This window comes from Tamandua tetradactyla, chromosome 25 (genome assembly GCF_023851605.1).
Source record: "Tamandua tetradactyla isolate mTamTet1 chromosome 25, mTamTet1.pri, whole genome shotgun sequence".
In the NCBI taxonomy this organism is placed as follows: domain Eukaryota; kingdom Metazoa; phylum Chordata; class Mammalia; order Pilosa; family Myrmecophagidae; genus Tamandua; species Tamandua tetradactyla.
The window spans coordinates 22,394,180-22,409,534 of record NC_135351.1 but is presented as its reverse complement, the minus strand read 5'-3'; the positions used below and the strand labels follow the sequence as shown (position 1 = coordinate 22,409,534).

The window sequence follows — 15,355 nt, the reverse complement described above, 5'->3', positions numbered from 1 at the left end:
AGTTTTTATTCTATGGAGAAAATGGTTCATCATTTTAGGAACTCCTGGAGTATTTTATGTAGAGAAGCTCCCAAAGAAACTTCAATGCATTTTGAAAAGTGAATTCTCTGCCAGTTGCAGTTAACAATATTGAATTGTTAAAACAAAATATTGAAATGATAATAGTAATAATAAAGTTCAACAACCACCACAAACAAAACAAAACTCCACATTCTTAGAAATTAAAACTTATCTTCTGAACAACACTGAGACCAAATCATTAATTAAAATGTCAGTTACATGTGGGGGTTGGTCAGAATGTTGGAAAATTAGTATGAATATACACGGTTGTGTGACCTGATACAGCCTTTTGTGGAGTGTAATTCAATAGTACTTATCAAAATTAAACATGTGCCTACCCCTTGACCTGGGAAGCCCACTCACTGGAATCTATTATAGAGAAATATTTGCACATGAAGACAAGGATATAAACACAGGAATGGACATTTACAATCTTTTCAAAGTAATGCGTGTTTATATGAATAAAAGAATGTTTGAGAGAATAAATAGACTGTTAACAGTTAACCTTGGAAAGCTGGTTTGGGATAACGTAAGAAGGGAGGATTGATTTAGGTGTATATTTCTCTATTGCTTAAAATTTTATAATTAACAAAACTAAAATTATTGTAATATTTTCAATTCTGGAGCATTTAGGAAGTAATTATAATGTATTAAAATATTATTATAGTATGTGGCTAAATATCTATTTAGACACCAATTCAGATTCTCTTGAATGCTAATGTTATTATAGAAAGAATGAAATAATTCATGATAGGAATTGAGTGTGAACAATAAAAAAAAAGGAAAAAATTATTTAAAATGAAAATTGACCATTGATGATTAAGAAAATATATCCAAGAGCTGGTTCTTTGAAAAACTTAATAAAATAGAAAATCCTTTGGCAAATCTACAGAAAATACATGTGCTCAAAATTAGGGATGAAAAATAGGATATAATCACAGAGAGAAATTGCTTGCCCTTAAGCTACTTTATTTGTCTAATGAAACTCATGAACTTCTAGAAAAAATAAAATTTACGAAGCTGACTCCTTCTTCCAAACTGTTAAAAACCCAAATAAACCAAGAACCAAGAATTATTAAAGGCTCTAGGATCTGAAATTTTATAAGAAAGGTCTTTCAAGATTTTAAGGAACAGATAGTTCATGAAGTAAGTGGAACATAAAACAAATGGAAAGCTTTAAATTCAGTTTATGATTATTGACGTAATTATTGCACAAAATACTGACATCTGGGTCCTGTTAATTAAGGCAGCTTTTGTTTGTGAATTATCGTTTCCTGTTTGCTTGCATGTCTCATAATTTTTGCTGAAAACTGGACATTTAAATAATGTATTTTGGCAACTCTGGACACTGAACTCCCCACCTCCACCCTTGAGTTTATGGGTTTTGTTGTTATTTTCTTGTTTGCTCTTTGTTTAGTGAAGGGACTGGACTATTTCAGTGACGTCCATATTTCCTATAGTGTGCAATCTCTGCTGCTGCACCTCAGAAACCACAGGTTTGAGCACGTGCATGGTTGTCTGACTATCCCCTACCCCCACCCCAAGCAATAACAGTGGTTTAATTGTTATTCCTGTTAAACTTCTAGCTGCTATGCCTATATTGGTGCCACACCCAGCTTTTAGCCTTCACCAATTGCAATCTGATTGCACCATTGTTTTCAACAATGCACCAGGGAATTATTGCTCTATAGTCTGATCCAATCCAAGTCTTGTTCCTGTACTGGTCTTTGAGGCCAGTCCTTGAGGCTTGCTCTGCTCCAGAAGGATTATTTATAGCTTTCTCTTTCCCTCCTTCTCCCTGTTAAACTACTAGCTGATCTACCATTTTGCTTGAAGCTAACAGCCTTCCCTTAATTGCTTACCATAAAAATTCCCATTGTTTTTGATAGCACTCTTAGGATTGACCTTCTTCATGCCATGTCCAAATAAAGTTAACCCCCTTTGGAAGAGCTATGGAATTCTCTGTTATTTTGCCCTGCTAGTCCTCTTGTACAACTCCAATCTTGGGGGTGAGGACAGTGGCTTATTTCTCTTGAGTGACATCTCTGCTCTGTAAGTGAGGCACTGTATGTAGGTGAACTTCCCAGGTTGCTTCTCCTGGAATGGAGCCTCTGCCCTTGGGCTAGATGGGATAAGTGCAATTTGGGCCCAGAATAGTTAGGTTGCTGCATATGAAATAGAGCTTCTGCTCTGAGAGTGGGAAATGAAAGAGGGAGCTCCAGACGTTTGTCCACACTTACCTGAAATACAGCTTCTGTAACACAGAGCTGGGTAAGGTAAACCAAGAAACTCTAGAAGTCTGTCCCTCTCAGGGGAACCAGTTATCCTAGACTGTGAGATTGGGAGCAAGGGAACTCCATCTTCTTGACCGTACCAATTCAGACTAGAGCTTCCATCACATTGAGCTGAGGTTGGGCAGGGAGCAGGTCATGGGTAATGAAGTGTGGCTTCATTATCATAGACTCTTGCTGTTATTCCCAAGATTCATGGAAATCCTCATACTTCATTCCACTTGCTCCCTCCTGTTTTTTTAATCTGGAAGAGACTGAATAGAATTGGTATTATTTCTTCTTAAAATATTTGGTAGAATACTCCAGTGAGACCATCTGGTCCTGGAATTTTCTTGTTGAAAGAATTTTAGGTAAGAAATAAATTCCTTTAGTAGGTATCAGACAATTCAAGTTATCCATTTCTTCATGATTAAGTTTTTGGTAATTTGCATCTCTGAAGGAATTGCTGTATTTCATCTAAGTTATCAATTTTATGGGCACTGAGTTGTTCATAATGTCAGTGGAGTCTGTAATGATATCTCATATTTCTCTCCTAATATTGATAATTTGTGCCTTCTCTCTCTTTTTTTTCCTTAGTTAGCCTAGCTAGAGCTTTATCAGTTTCTCTCAGACATGCACCTTTTAGCTTCCTTTACTTTCTCTATTGTTTTTCTGTTTTCTATTTCAGTGATATCTGCTCTTATTTATATTATTTCCTTCCTTTACTTTCCTTGAGTTCAATTTGTTCTCCCTTTTCTAGATTTTAAGGGGGAATGTTAGATTACTGATTTGAGATTCTTTCTCTTATTAATATAAGCATTTCATCCTATAAATTTCCACATAAGCACTGCCTTAGCTACATCCCTCACATTTTTATATTTGTATTTTTATGTTTATTTGCTTCAAATATTTAAAAATTTTCTTTTAGACTTCCTCTTTGACCTACAAGTGATTTTTAAGTTTGTAAAAACTCCAAATATTTGGGAATTCTCTCATTATTTTTCTTTTATTGCTTTCTAGTTTGATTTCGTTATGGTCTGAGAATGAACATTTTATGGTTTTTATTATTTTGAATGAGCTAAGGTTTACATGAAATTCATTAAAATCTTTCTTGTGAAGCTATAGCTTTCTATAAATATCAGTTGTGATGGCTAAGTATATGAGTCAACTTGGCTAAGTTTTGGTTGCAGTTCTTTGGTCAGGCAAGCTCTGGCCTGATTGTGAGGACAGATTGTAGCCTTAAATCATCAGTTAGTTGATTGCATCTATAGCTGGTTACATCTACAATCAACTGAGAAGATTGCCTCCAACAGAGACACCACATTCAATCAGTGGAAGGCTTCAAAAGGGGAAGTGATCATTTCAGCAATCAGAAGAGAGAATTTCCATTTCTACTTCAGCAAGCCAGCTTCTCCTGGGGAATTCATTGAAAACCTTCACTAGAGTCCTTGCTTGTGACCTGCCCTGTGGCATTTGGACTTGTGTAGCCCCATAGTCATGTGAGACAATTCTTATAAAGATGTCATAATACCTACAAATAGCTCCGGTCAATTCTGTTTCCCCAGAGAACCCTGAGTAATACAGCTTTGGTCCTATGAGAGTGGGGTGCTGCTATTGCAAATATCAAAGATGTGGAAATGGCTTTGGAATTGGGTAATTGGTAGAGGCTGGAAAAATAGTGAAATGCCTAGATAGCTTTGCACTGTTGCAAAGAGACTGTTGGTAGAAATATGAATGCTAAAGTTACCTCCAGTGAGGCCTTAGATGGCAATGACAGTTGTATTATTGAAGACTGGAAAATATGCGAGCATTATTATTTTTTTTAATTTATTTTTTATTTTTTGCATGGGCAGGCACCGGGACTCAAACTTGGGTCTCCAGCACAGCAGGCGAGAATTCTGCCACTGAACCACCATCGTACCGCCTTTCGAGCCTTGTTTTAAAGTGTAGAGAACTTGGTAAAATTGAGTTCTAATGTCACATGAAGGCAGAATTTGGATATTTACCTGAGGCGATATCCAAGCTAAGGGTGGAAAGTATAGTCTGGGTTCTTCTTACATCTTATAGTAAAATGCAAGAGGAAAGGGATAAACTGAGAATTGAACTCCTGGACACAAAGAAACCAGGAATTGATGATTTGGAAAATTCTGAGTTTCTGGAAAGTGAGTCCCCAGAGAATAGTGCTTCATGTGAGTGTTTCACAGAATATGGTACCAGTCAGCCATTTCAGTGCAGGTCAAGATTAGAGATGCAGTTATCCAGGAAGGATCTGTGGAAAGTCCTACTGTCTGATGGATTGGACCCCTGCATGTACTACATGCAAAACTGACAATGTTTTTGTGAGATCTGTATGGATAGAACCCCTGCCAGCCTAGGCTAAAAGAGACGGGTTGAAGGAAAAAATAACTTCAAGGGCAGGACCATGAAAGCTGACGTCTGGACTGAAGACATCTTGGGCCAAGAGAATATGCCCACCTATCTATGTGAAAAGGATGGGTCTGAGCAAGAATTAGAGAGAGTAGGCTTTTCACTCCATTGTTCATAAAAAGTTCTACCACCCCAGTGTTGTCAGAAGTAGGAACCTATTCCCCAGAGATTGCAGAGGGTCTGGCTGTCAACTGAAGGTTCTTGGAGGGTGGAGCCTTCACCCCAGTGTTCAGGGAGAGCATGAATACTTGGAAGGGTTGGGGCTGCCTCTGTCAGGTCCAGAGAATAAAACATTCTATAGATGACTATCAGACCTTGAAATCTAATGGAGAATGCCCTGCAGGGTCTTGGAATTGTTTGAATCCCTTGACCACAGTTTCCCTTCTAATTTCTCCCTATGGGAATGGGAATGTTCTGTCCATTGTATATTGAAAGCAGATAACTTGTTCTCTAGGTTTCACAGGTCGACAGATGGTGGGGAATTGTGCCCTGGGACAAACCATACCTATAATAGATTTTGATGAGAATTTGTACTAAGTATTATTACTGAAGTGATGTAAGGCTTTGGGGATATTGTGATGGGATGTATGTATTTTGCATGCAGAAAGAGCATGTCTTTTGGGGGTCCAGAGGGTGAAGTGTGGTGGTTTGAAGTTGTATGTACCCCAGAAAAACATATTCTTAGGTTTTTCCATTCCTGTGGGTGAGAACCCATATAGGTAAGATCTTTTGATGATGAGACTTCAGTTAGATGAGACTCACCTCATTCAGAATGGATCTTAATCCTTTTACTAGAGTCCTTTATAAGTGGAAGCAAAACAGAGAAAAAACAAGGGAAGCAAGAAGCTGAAAGCAATTAAATCTGGAAGAGAAAAGAGAGACCAGCATGTTGTTTGCCATGTGGCAGAGGAACCAGGGATGCCAGCAACTGGTGTTTGAGAAGAAAGCATTGCCTTGATTAGGACATTTTCCCAACTCGAACTGTAAGCAAATAAATTCCCATTGTTTAAGCAGAACTATTTCATGGTAATTTGCCTCACACAGCCTAGGGGACTAAAATACCAATTAAGTCAACTTGGTTGATAAAGTTTTCCATAGTCTTTTGTGATTCCCAGTCTACTTGTTCTATCCATTGCTGGAGAGGAATGTTTAATCCTTCAACCGTAGTTATGGATCTGTGTATTTCTCTCTTTTAGTTTTATGAGTAGTTTCTTTTTGTATTTTGAAATACTTTTTTTAGGTGGGTAACTTTGAGCATTCTTATGACTTCTTGGAGAATTAAATCCTTTATCATTATGTAATATCCTTCTTTATCCCTGATAGTACTTCTTGATTTGAAGTCTGCTTTGGCTGATATTAATGCAGGGTACTTCATTTTTCTTTTGGTTAGTGTTTTTATGGCACCTCTTTTTTTTACTTAACATATATATATCTTTATATTTAATGTGGAGTTTTTATAGATAACATATAATTCGTTGGATTTTATTTCTTATCCGAACTGACTTTTTCTGTTTCTTTGTTGGCATGTTTGGACATTCTAGTTTTGCATGATGCTGATCAATATGATTGGATTAATGGCTACTTTCTGGCTATTTTCTTTTGGTTCCATTTGTTTTGTCTCTTTTTTCTTTTTTTATGCCCCCCTTGCATTTTTTATGATTTGATTTTATCTCCTCTATAGAATTACAATTTATACCTTTTAAAAATGATTAATGGTAACCCTAGGGTTTATAACATACATATTTAATTAATCAGTGACTGCCTTTCAGTGTAGTGTAAGAACTTTACCAGAGTATATTCCCAATTTCTCCTCTGCTCTGTTGTGCTTTTGTTGCCACATGTGCTTTTCTGCATGCTATAAACATTATGTGCATTTCTGCTGTTTTTTGCTTTAGATAATGTTTCTTTTAGAGCAATTAAAAATAAATGTCACCTCCATTTTTAGCACTTTTCTTTGTGTAGATCCAAGTTTCTTTCTGTTGTCAAATTCTTTTTGCCCAAAGGACGTCATCCAATATTTCTTGTTGAGTAAGTCTGCTGTCAATAATTCCAGTAATTTATTTTTTAAAATATGAAAAAGTCTTTATTTCTGTTTAATTTTTGAAATATGTATTTTCTGAATATAGAATTCTTGGCTGAGAGGATTTTTTTTCCTGTCAGTAGTTTAAAGATGTCACCCCATTGTCATCTAGTTTATGTGGTTTCTCATGAAAAGTATACTTTCTTATTTTTGCTCTTTTGTAGTAAATGGATTTCTCATCATGGCTTCCTTCAAGAATTTTATTTCCCTTTTGGTTTACCAGATTGAATATGATATACCTAGTGATGTGTGTGTGTGGTAATTTTCCTGCTTAAAGTTCTCTGGGCTTCTTGGATCTAAGATTTGATGTCTGTCATTATTATTTTTTTTTAATCATTCACCTTATTTCCTTAAATGTTTTATCTGCTCTGTCTCCCTTGCTTTTCTCTGTATGGAATTCAAATGACATGTGTTTTAGAACTTTCAGTCTTGCTTCACAGGTCTTGGATGATACCTGTTTTCCCCTCTTATTTTTCTCTTTGAACTTCAGTTTGTATAACTTCTTTAGACTAATCTTTAAGTTCATTGATTCTTTCTTTGTCTCTGTAAAGCCTACTAATGAACCTATCAAAGGTGTACTTTATTACTATTACTGTGGTTTTTCATTACTAGCACTTCAATTTGATATTTATAGTTTGCTTCTCTATTACACAGTTGGCCTTGCATGTTCTTTACTTTTTCAGTTAGAGCCCTTAGCACATTAATCATAGCGTTTCAGTTTACTAAAGCTGCCAGAATGCAATATACCAGAAGTGGATTAGCTTTTACAAAGGGGGCTTTTTAAGTTACAAGTTACAATTCTCAGGCCATGAAACTAATAAATGAAGGCATCAGTAAAAAGATACCTTCACTGAGGAAAAATTGATTGAGATTGAGTTCCTCTGTCACATTGGAAGCCACACGGCCATGTCTGCTGGCCCTTCTCTCCTAGGTTGGTTTCAAAATGGTTCTCTATGCTCCTATGGGTCCTTCTGGCTTCTGCCAGGGCATTTTCTTTCTTTAAGTGTCCATGCTTTCTCCAAAATGTTTCCTTCTTAAAGGATTCCAGTAAGTGGATTAAAGCCCACCTTGAATGGAAAATTCAAAATTCAAATCTCCATGGAAACAACCTAATCAAAAGGTCCCACCCAATGATAGATTTGTCCCCACAAGATTGGACTGAAAGAATGTAAGTTTTCTGAGGTAAATAATAGTTTCAAACCAGCACACATAGTTATCTGAAATTCATTGCTAGATAGTTCCAAACGCTGTGCCATTTCTGAATGTGCTTTGAGGAATTGCTTTGTGTCTTGGGAGTGTGTTGGTTTTTCTTACTTTTTCTCATGCTTTGTGATTTTTTTGTTGAAGAATAGAGACCTTGTGTACTACAGTAAAAAGTAAAGTACATAGATTTTTATACTGGGAAATGGGCACACTTTTCCTTCTGCCAGGCCTTTATTTTGGGGGTTAGAGATAATCCAGTTAGGGGTTGGCCTGGGATTGAGATTTGTTATTTCTATGGTTACCCTCAGGGCACCACAAATATTCTTTAGCAATGTCTTGTGTTTAAGGTGGAGACTTTTTGCTGGGTTTTCCCACCACTGTCTGCTCAATCTCAGCTTTTGGTCTTTCTTTTGTGTAGTGCCTCAGAGAGGGTCTGTCTCTTGGAAGTTACTGCTTACTAAATAATGGTTAGCCTGGTTTGGGAGCTGCAGGTGTTGTCTGCTGTTCTGCCAAAAACCTGTCCTAGTCTACAAGTAACTAGATCTTCTAGTTGTGGCTTTCTCCTTGCTCCATTCCCTCCCATAATGCAGTCCTGATCCCAGTATGCAGCCCGTATCATCTCTTACGGGTAGAGATTATTTTCCCATTCCATTCCCTTTTAATTGCAGAATACAACAGTGGTTGTTTTCCTTCCTCCTGGAAATTAAGGCTTTTATATTCTAGGAAAGATGGGGGAAAGGGGCCTTGGCAAATGTTCTCCTCAGTTCCCCAAACTCTTTCAGGATATTTTCATATCTCTTTTATTGGAAAGTCCTCTTGTTACCACTTTTCATATGAAATATATCCAATGAGTTTTTTGCTTTCTCATTAGGAGGTCAAATTACATAAAAATTTAATGAGAAACTCTTCCACTCTCCTATTTCTGTCAGTAACAGAGACCAGACATACAGTGGAAATATTACCAAGCATGCTCATTACTGGTGGTTTAGGACTAGTCAGTGGTAATCCAGTTGCCCTAATAGTCATAGAGTCTCATTGCATTTCCTCTCCTCATGGAAGTGTGGCATGTCACTGACCCTATTTTTCTGATGGAATTTGAGTAGATGGGCCATGAGGCAGTCCTAGACTCTGCATGTTCCCTATCCCCTGAGAACAGAGTGACACTGCAATAGGGACAGGTCTCTCAGCCTGGGCCAGGAATGAAGGGATCTGAAATGTATCTCACAGTCAATTCACATTGGGTGTGTAGCTTGAGAAAGAAACAAACTTTCATTTCTTTTCTTTTTTTCTTTTTGTATGCTGTATGGTGGGGCCACATTTCATTCTTTTTCCATGTGAGTAGCCTGATATTGCAGCACCATTTGTTGATTTTTTTTTTTAATGGTTTCTTTGTTTTGTTTGCTTGGGAAGTACTTGGGCCAGGAATTGAACCTCGGTCTCCTGCATGGCAGGCAAGAATTCTATCACTGAACTACTCTCAACCCCTCTCAAACTTTTGTTTTTATGAGCTATCATGATTTTAGGCATGTCAGTTACCTCACCATTATTTAGATATTGACAAATTGAATTGACTTTCTCAGGCAAATGCTTTTGAGAAGCATTATCTGTATCTAAGTTAGCATCTGGACCACTCCGGAATGTGGCGAGCTGGGTCGGATGGCATAATATAGTTCTCAACAACCTCTGACATTTGTATTGTGGAAAAGAAACATTAAAATCCAAAAGAAGAATGGATTTTGGTTTCACAAGTTTCACTCAAAGATGGCAAAAGCTGAAAAGAGAGCTGGCGTCTACTTTGTACAAACACTTGGAAAAGGGTTGTAAGTTCCCTTATATGTAGGGTACCTCGGTCTGGCTATATTTTAATTTTAACAAGTATCTCTAAGTTTTTTCTCTTCCTCTTTCACTTAACAAATAATACCTAGCCCCTTCTTACATCCTTTGGGAAGAGCCTCTTCAGCTGCTTTGTGTTTGTGCTTATAAATTATATTCTTCATCTATATTAAATTGCCACTACTTCAAAAAGATCATAAGGATATATGTCATTCAAATTCTTGAAATAGTCAATGGAAGACATAAGTTTGTGTGTGTGTACACATATATATATATACAAACATGTGCATACATACATACATACCTATTTGCTTAATGTCTACTCCCACAGAACTGCTGTGAAAAACTCATGTGAACTTAAGTTTTCTAAAGACCTCTTATATTACTTTAGTTTTACATTTAGCTTCTATAATGTTCCTTTAAAACATATATGAAAGAGAAATTATTTAATGCCATTTTACAATAATCACTGAGAGCTGAGGCAGAAAGATGGAAAAATTGCACTTTAAATAGATAAAAGATCTAGCATTCCATTTCTTAAATGCAACAATAAAGAAGTTTGTGCACCCTGTTCTGAAAAGCCTATGACAATACAGACAAGAAACCTGGGGATGCAGACATATGGGTAGGTTAACAATGAATACAGCCCTCCCTCTCCACGAGTGGTTAATTTTCAGATGATCTTATCACAAGCCCGAGCAGGAAGAGATGCCGAGGGTGCCTTATAGGGAAGAAAAAACAGGCTTGAGTTCTGGCAACCCCAATGTTTGACTCTTTCGGGTACTTTGCTCATTTGGCGATACCATTTCAGGACGGGTTTGTTTAGTTTTTATATCAGTATTTCCTTCACACTTCAGTAAAATGTAAAATAAACTCACTGGCTGCCAAAATCAAGCTTATAAGTAAACAGTGCTGGAGAGAGCAAAGGCAGAAAGAGGCTGAGTACTGAACTGGAGGCTGAAGGATGAGGGCTAGCCTCTCCTATGTCTTTATATGACCCTCTGAAAATGACTAGTAAAAACAGATTGAACGTCCAGGAGGAAAATAATTTTTAAAAGATTTTGAGGCAAAGAAGCCAGCAGCTAAATAGATGACACAAAATATTCTGAAGCTGCTTCGTTCTTCTCATTCTCAAAGCTATTTTGGCTTAGATTCAGGTTCCAGGATATAGCTCAAAGGGACTTGTGTCTTTTGGGAAACTGTTCTCTGCCAAGAACCTCAGTCCAGAATGTCTCTGGGAGCCTGACTTGGTTCTAGGACGTTGGCACAGGCTCTGGAGGCTTCAGTGAGAAAATATATATTTTTTGAATTCCAAAGACTTCTACCTCTCCCTCCACTAATTCTAGCTCTTTCTATTTTCCACACAATTTTAGATACCTGAAGTAAACAGAAAGCAACCTGTAAAACAGAATGGTAAAAGGGAAAGAATTTTCCAAAGTTCTTAGGCCAAAAATTATAGGGAGGGACACAAGTTTAATTATTTTTCTTACGTCTCCAATGACTCCTTTCAATTTCTGCTGCTATATAACCCCATCAACTATTACACCTGTTAAGACTTAATTTTTTCTATATCTGGATTTCTTTTGTTTTTATGGTCTCCCTTGTTTATGCTGAATTTTTAGATGCGTACTTTTTTTTTTTTTTCAGCATGGGCAGGCTCCAGGAATCAAACCCGGGTCTCCAGCATGGCAGGCGAGAACTCTGCCACCGAGCCACCATTGCACTGCCCCCCCATCCTTTTTTTTTTTTAATGTAACTTTTTATTCCAGGATTATTCTTGGAGATTTCTAAGCTCTCATCATGGTATGGCACTTGTTTCTTAGAGTTTACACTCCATCTGTTGAAGTTCAGCCACTGGTGTGCCATTTTTTTGCTTGACTCTTTTGAAACACACCAGTATAGAATTCCTGAGCATATTTCCTCTTTTCCTCCTGGAAGTCATGCAATAGCAATAGGAGAACAACAACAACAAAAACTATTGAAAACTCCATTTTCATCAAACCTGTAAGACAGATATAGTTTGCAACCTCTAAAGCGCACACATAGGATTCTAGAACTATAAAAATTGTTTTAAATTTCTCAGGAGGCATTGAAAGTAGGAAAAGAGAGAAGAGGGCCTAGTAGTAACAGAGCTCAGAAAACAATAACGAAAATATAGTTCCTAGTGGTGCGGGCTCACTCTGAACTTAAAATTTAAAATAATCTTGCAGAAAAAAAATTCTGCCAGAAGTGAGGTCAACAAGGTATTGGCAGAACTTCACTATGTTTGACCCCCCAAACTAGAGAAAGCATTGCTACAAAAGATCCCCACAGATAAGCCATATTTGTGTAAAACCATCTGTCATTGTGACAGCAAATAAAGATCCTTTGTATAGTGAAATCTGAAAGACCATGCTGCTTAGAGATCCCCCCCTCTTCCATCAAATCTCTAATTCTTTATCTAGGAAAATTCAACTCATTCTGTGATAAGTAATACAAAAAGAACCAGCCCAGCAACGATGTCAAGTTCCTACATGAATACAAATGTAAAAACACCATCAAGTCTCCCCAAAGCAAGAACACTCAGAAGGAAAATGTGGACATAGAGACTAAAAAGGTATGACCTTAAAATTTACCAGGAATTAATAAAAATCAGTAATATCTATGAATTTAAACTACTAGTCAATGATGTGATAACTCAGAGAAGCATGGGCATTATGATAGAAGGAGATGCAACATGAACTGGTAGAACTCAGGAAAAGGTAGGAAAACAAAACAAAATTAACATACAATTAGAGATGATATTGCAAGGAATCTATCCAGTGTACACACTGTGGGAAATTTCATAAAAGACATAGATGATAGAAATGAGAAGAGTAAACAAAATGAATTAGACATTAAAGAAAAACAAATTTTATAATGTTGGAGAAAAATTGTTAGATATAGAAGACAGACAAAACATATCCAGCATACATATAACTGGAGTCCCAAAAGCAACACCAAAAACAAAAAAGGAAAATAACTTGCCTGTGAAGAAATAATTCAATTAAAGTTTTCCGAAATTAAAATGCTTTCTGAATATTTGCATTGAGAGGACAAGGTGCTATGGAACACTGAAGCAGAATGATTAACATCACAGCTTGCTAGTAATGTTATTGGAATTTCAAGATTTAAACAAAAGGATCTTTTGGGCAGTCAAAAAGATTGAGCTACATATAAGAAGAAAAAAGTTATCAGGCTGTCTGTACATTTCCCTACAACAACATGCAAAGCCAGAGCCAATAAAAAACAACATATAAAAGAAACTCAGTAAAAGAAAGTGAAAAACCAGTATTTTATATATGAATAAATTCACCTTCAGGGATAAAGTTTTAAGTATGCAAAATGTAAGTTCCTTCTGAGGAAACTACTCTAGGATAATCAACTAGGAGATGACTAGGAAGTATATGACAAAATGGCCATCAGCAATGAGTTTTTTACCCACAGAACAGCAGATAAAACAAATGTTAGAAGAATGTGGTAAAAATAATATAAGTATTGATGTTCTGACAATGTAGATATTCTATATTTAAAAGAATGAGAAGGGTGGTTCAGTGGTAAAATGCTTGTCTTTCATGCGGGAGACCTGGGTTCAATTCCTGAACCATGCACCCCCCTCCCCCCCAAAATGAGAAGGGTAACAGAAGGTCATAAATTTGTAGGTTGTTTTGTCTGTGATAAATCTGGGTCAAAGCTGGTCCATAAATGTTGATAACACACATAATGAAAGTATAACTTTATATAGCAGTACAAAAATTAAACAGAAATGAACATAATACTGATAAAGAAATTAAGATGGAGGGAGTAAAGGTAGAAGAAGAAAATAATTTTTTATAGTAACTATAGGAAACTAATAAATTTTGTGTAAAGAAAATAAATAGGCGTTTGAAATGTATCAAATAGAGTAAGGGTCACTAAAGAAAAACAAACCTACAATAACCATGTCCTATGGGCCATAGCTGGTGTCACGCCTGTTTTTGTATAGTTTATGAGATAAGATTATTTTTTACAGTTTTAAATGTTTGCGAAAATCAAAAGAAAGGTAAGTTCATGACATGAAAACTTTATGAAATTAAACATTCATGATATGAATGAATATTATAAATCTATAAAATTTATAAATATTGAATGTTATATCCATAATTATTGGAACACAGCCACATTTACTCATATATATATTGGTTACGGCTGCTTTCATATTACAATGGCAGAGTTGATCATTTGCTATATAGACCACAGAGTTTCCAAAACCTAGAATATTTATAGTTTGGCCCTTACAGAAATATTTGCTAGCCCCTGATATGCAGACAAGAATAACAACCCCAAAATAAAGCTTCCTAAATATTGCAATAAACATACACAATAAACAAAGCGAGTAAAATAGATCACATTGAAAAAACTTTAAACATTGAAAATAATAAAAATCAACAATAAAACAAAAAATGTGAGATAAACAGAGGTGACACATATTTACGTGCTTAGCTCATCTAATAAAAGAAAACATTTCATGCATAAGTATAAAACAAAATCTAAGCCTATTATTCCACTTGTAATAAATATACCTAAAATGAAATTATTCAGAAATTTAAAATAAAACGATGGGTGTCAACCTTTTACTAAGTGGAATTTTGTCAAAAGAAACAAAAGAGACAAAGATACACTTCCATGCTACAGAAAACATGTCTCAATAGTAATGATGATAAAACAGGTTTAAACATTTATCTACCAAGTAGCATAGCATCAATATTCAAAAATCAGAAATTGCAAAAGATATGAGAAATGACTAGAAACACTCTTCAGGAAGAACGCACAGAAGACTCTACATATCCTGGAAATAGAGAATCCACTGTATTTCATTGAACATTCCAAAAATATAGAATATATTAGAAAACCAAGTATAACTGAGTACACTGAAAAAAGGTAGAAAGTGCATAAAAAGGGTCTTGAATCAATATGCATCAAAACAAAAAATAGAAAATAAAATCAGAAAACCAAGAGCTCTGTCATCCAGATATGTAAACTTTTTCTCATAATAACTTTTGGGTGAAAATGGAAACACAAAACAAAATTGGAGAATATATAGAAACCTGTAGTATAACAATTCATATCAATATATTTAGAGCATAGCTGACATACTCCCCAAAGGAAACTGGATAGCTTTATATAGTCATCTCAATTAAGAAGAAAAAATATATGTCATCTAGATGTCCTACTCAAAATGTTACACTAAGAATAAGAAAATAATATGAAGGAAAGCAGGAAGAAAGAATTGACAAAGAAAAAATGTAATGAATTAGAAAAATGTTAGATCTAATATATAAAGATGAAAACTGTTTCTTTAAAATTAGCCAAATCACCAGTTAACTTAGGGAAAAAAGTGAAATCACAATTAAAGACAAACAAATGATGAAAGAAACAAGAAGCAATAACCACACAGGAACAGAAGATATTAAAGAGCCATAGG

The 15,355-nt window shown here is 35.9% G+C and overlaps 1 long non-coding RNA gene across 1 annotated transcript in view; it reads left to right on the top strand.

Annotated features, from left to right (window-relative positions):
* The window catches only part of LOC143669016 (uncharacterized), a 556,320-nt gene extending 542,437 nt beyond the window's left edge, over nucleotides 1–13,883 (top strand). The window contains exon 10 of the long non-coding RNA XR_013168650.1: nucleotides 12,318–13,883. This is a non-coding gene — a long non-coding RNA (uncharacterized LOC143669016). The remainder of the gene's footprint in view (nucleotides 1–12,317) is intronic.
* The last annotated feature ends 1,472 nt before the right edge of the window (nucleotides 13,884–15,355 follow it).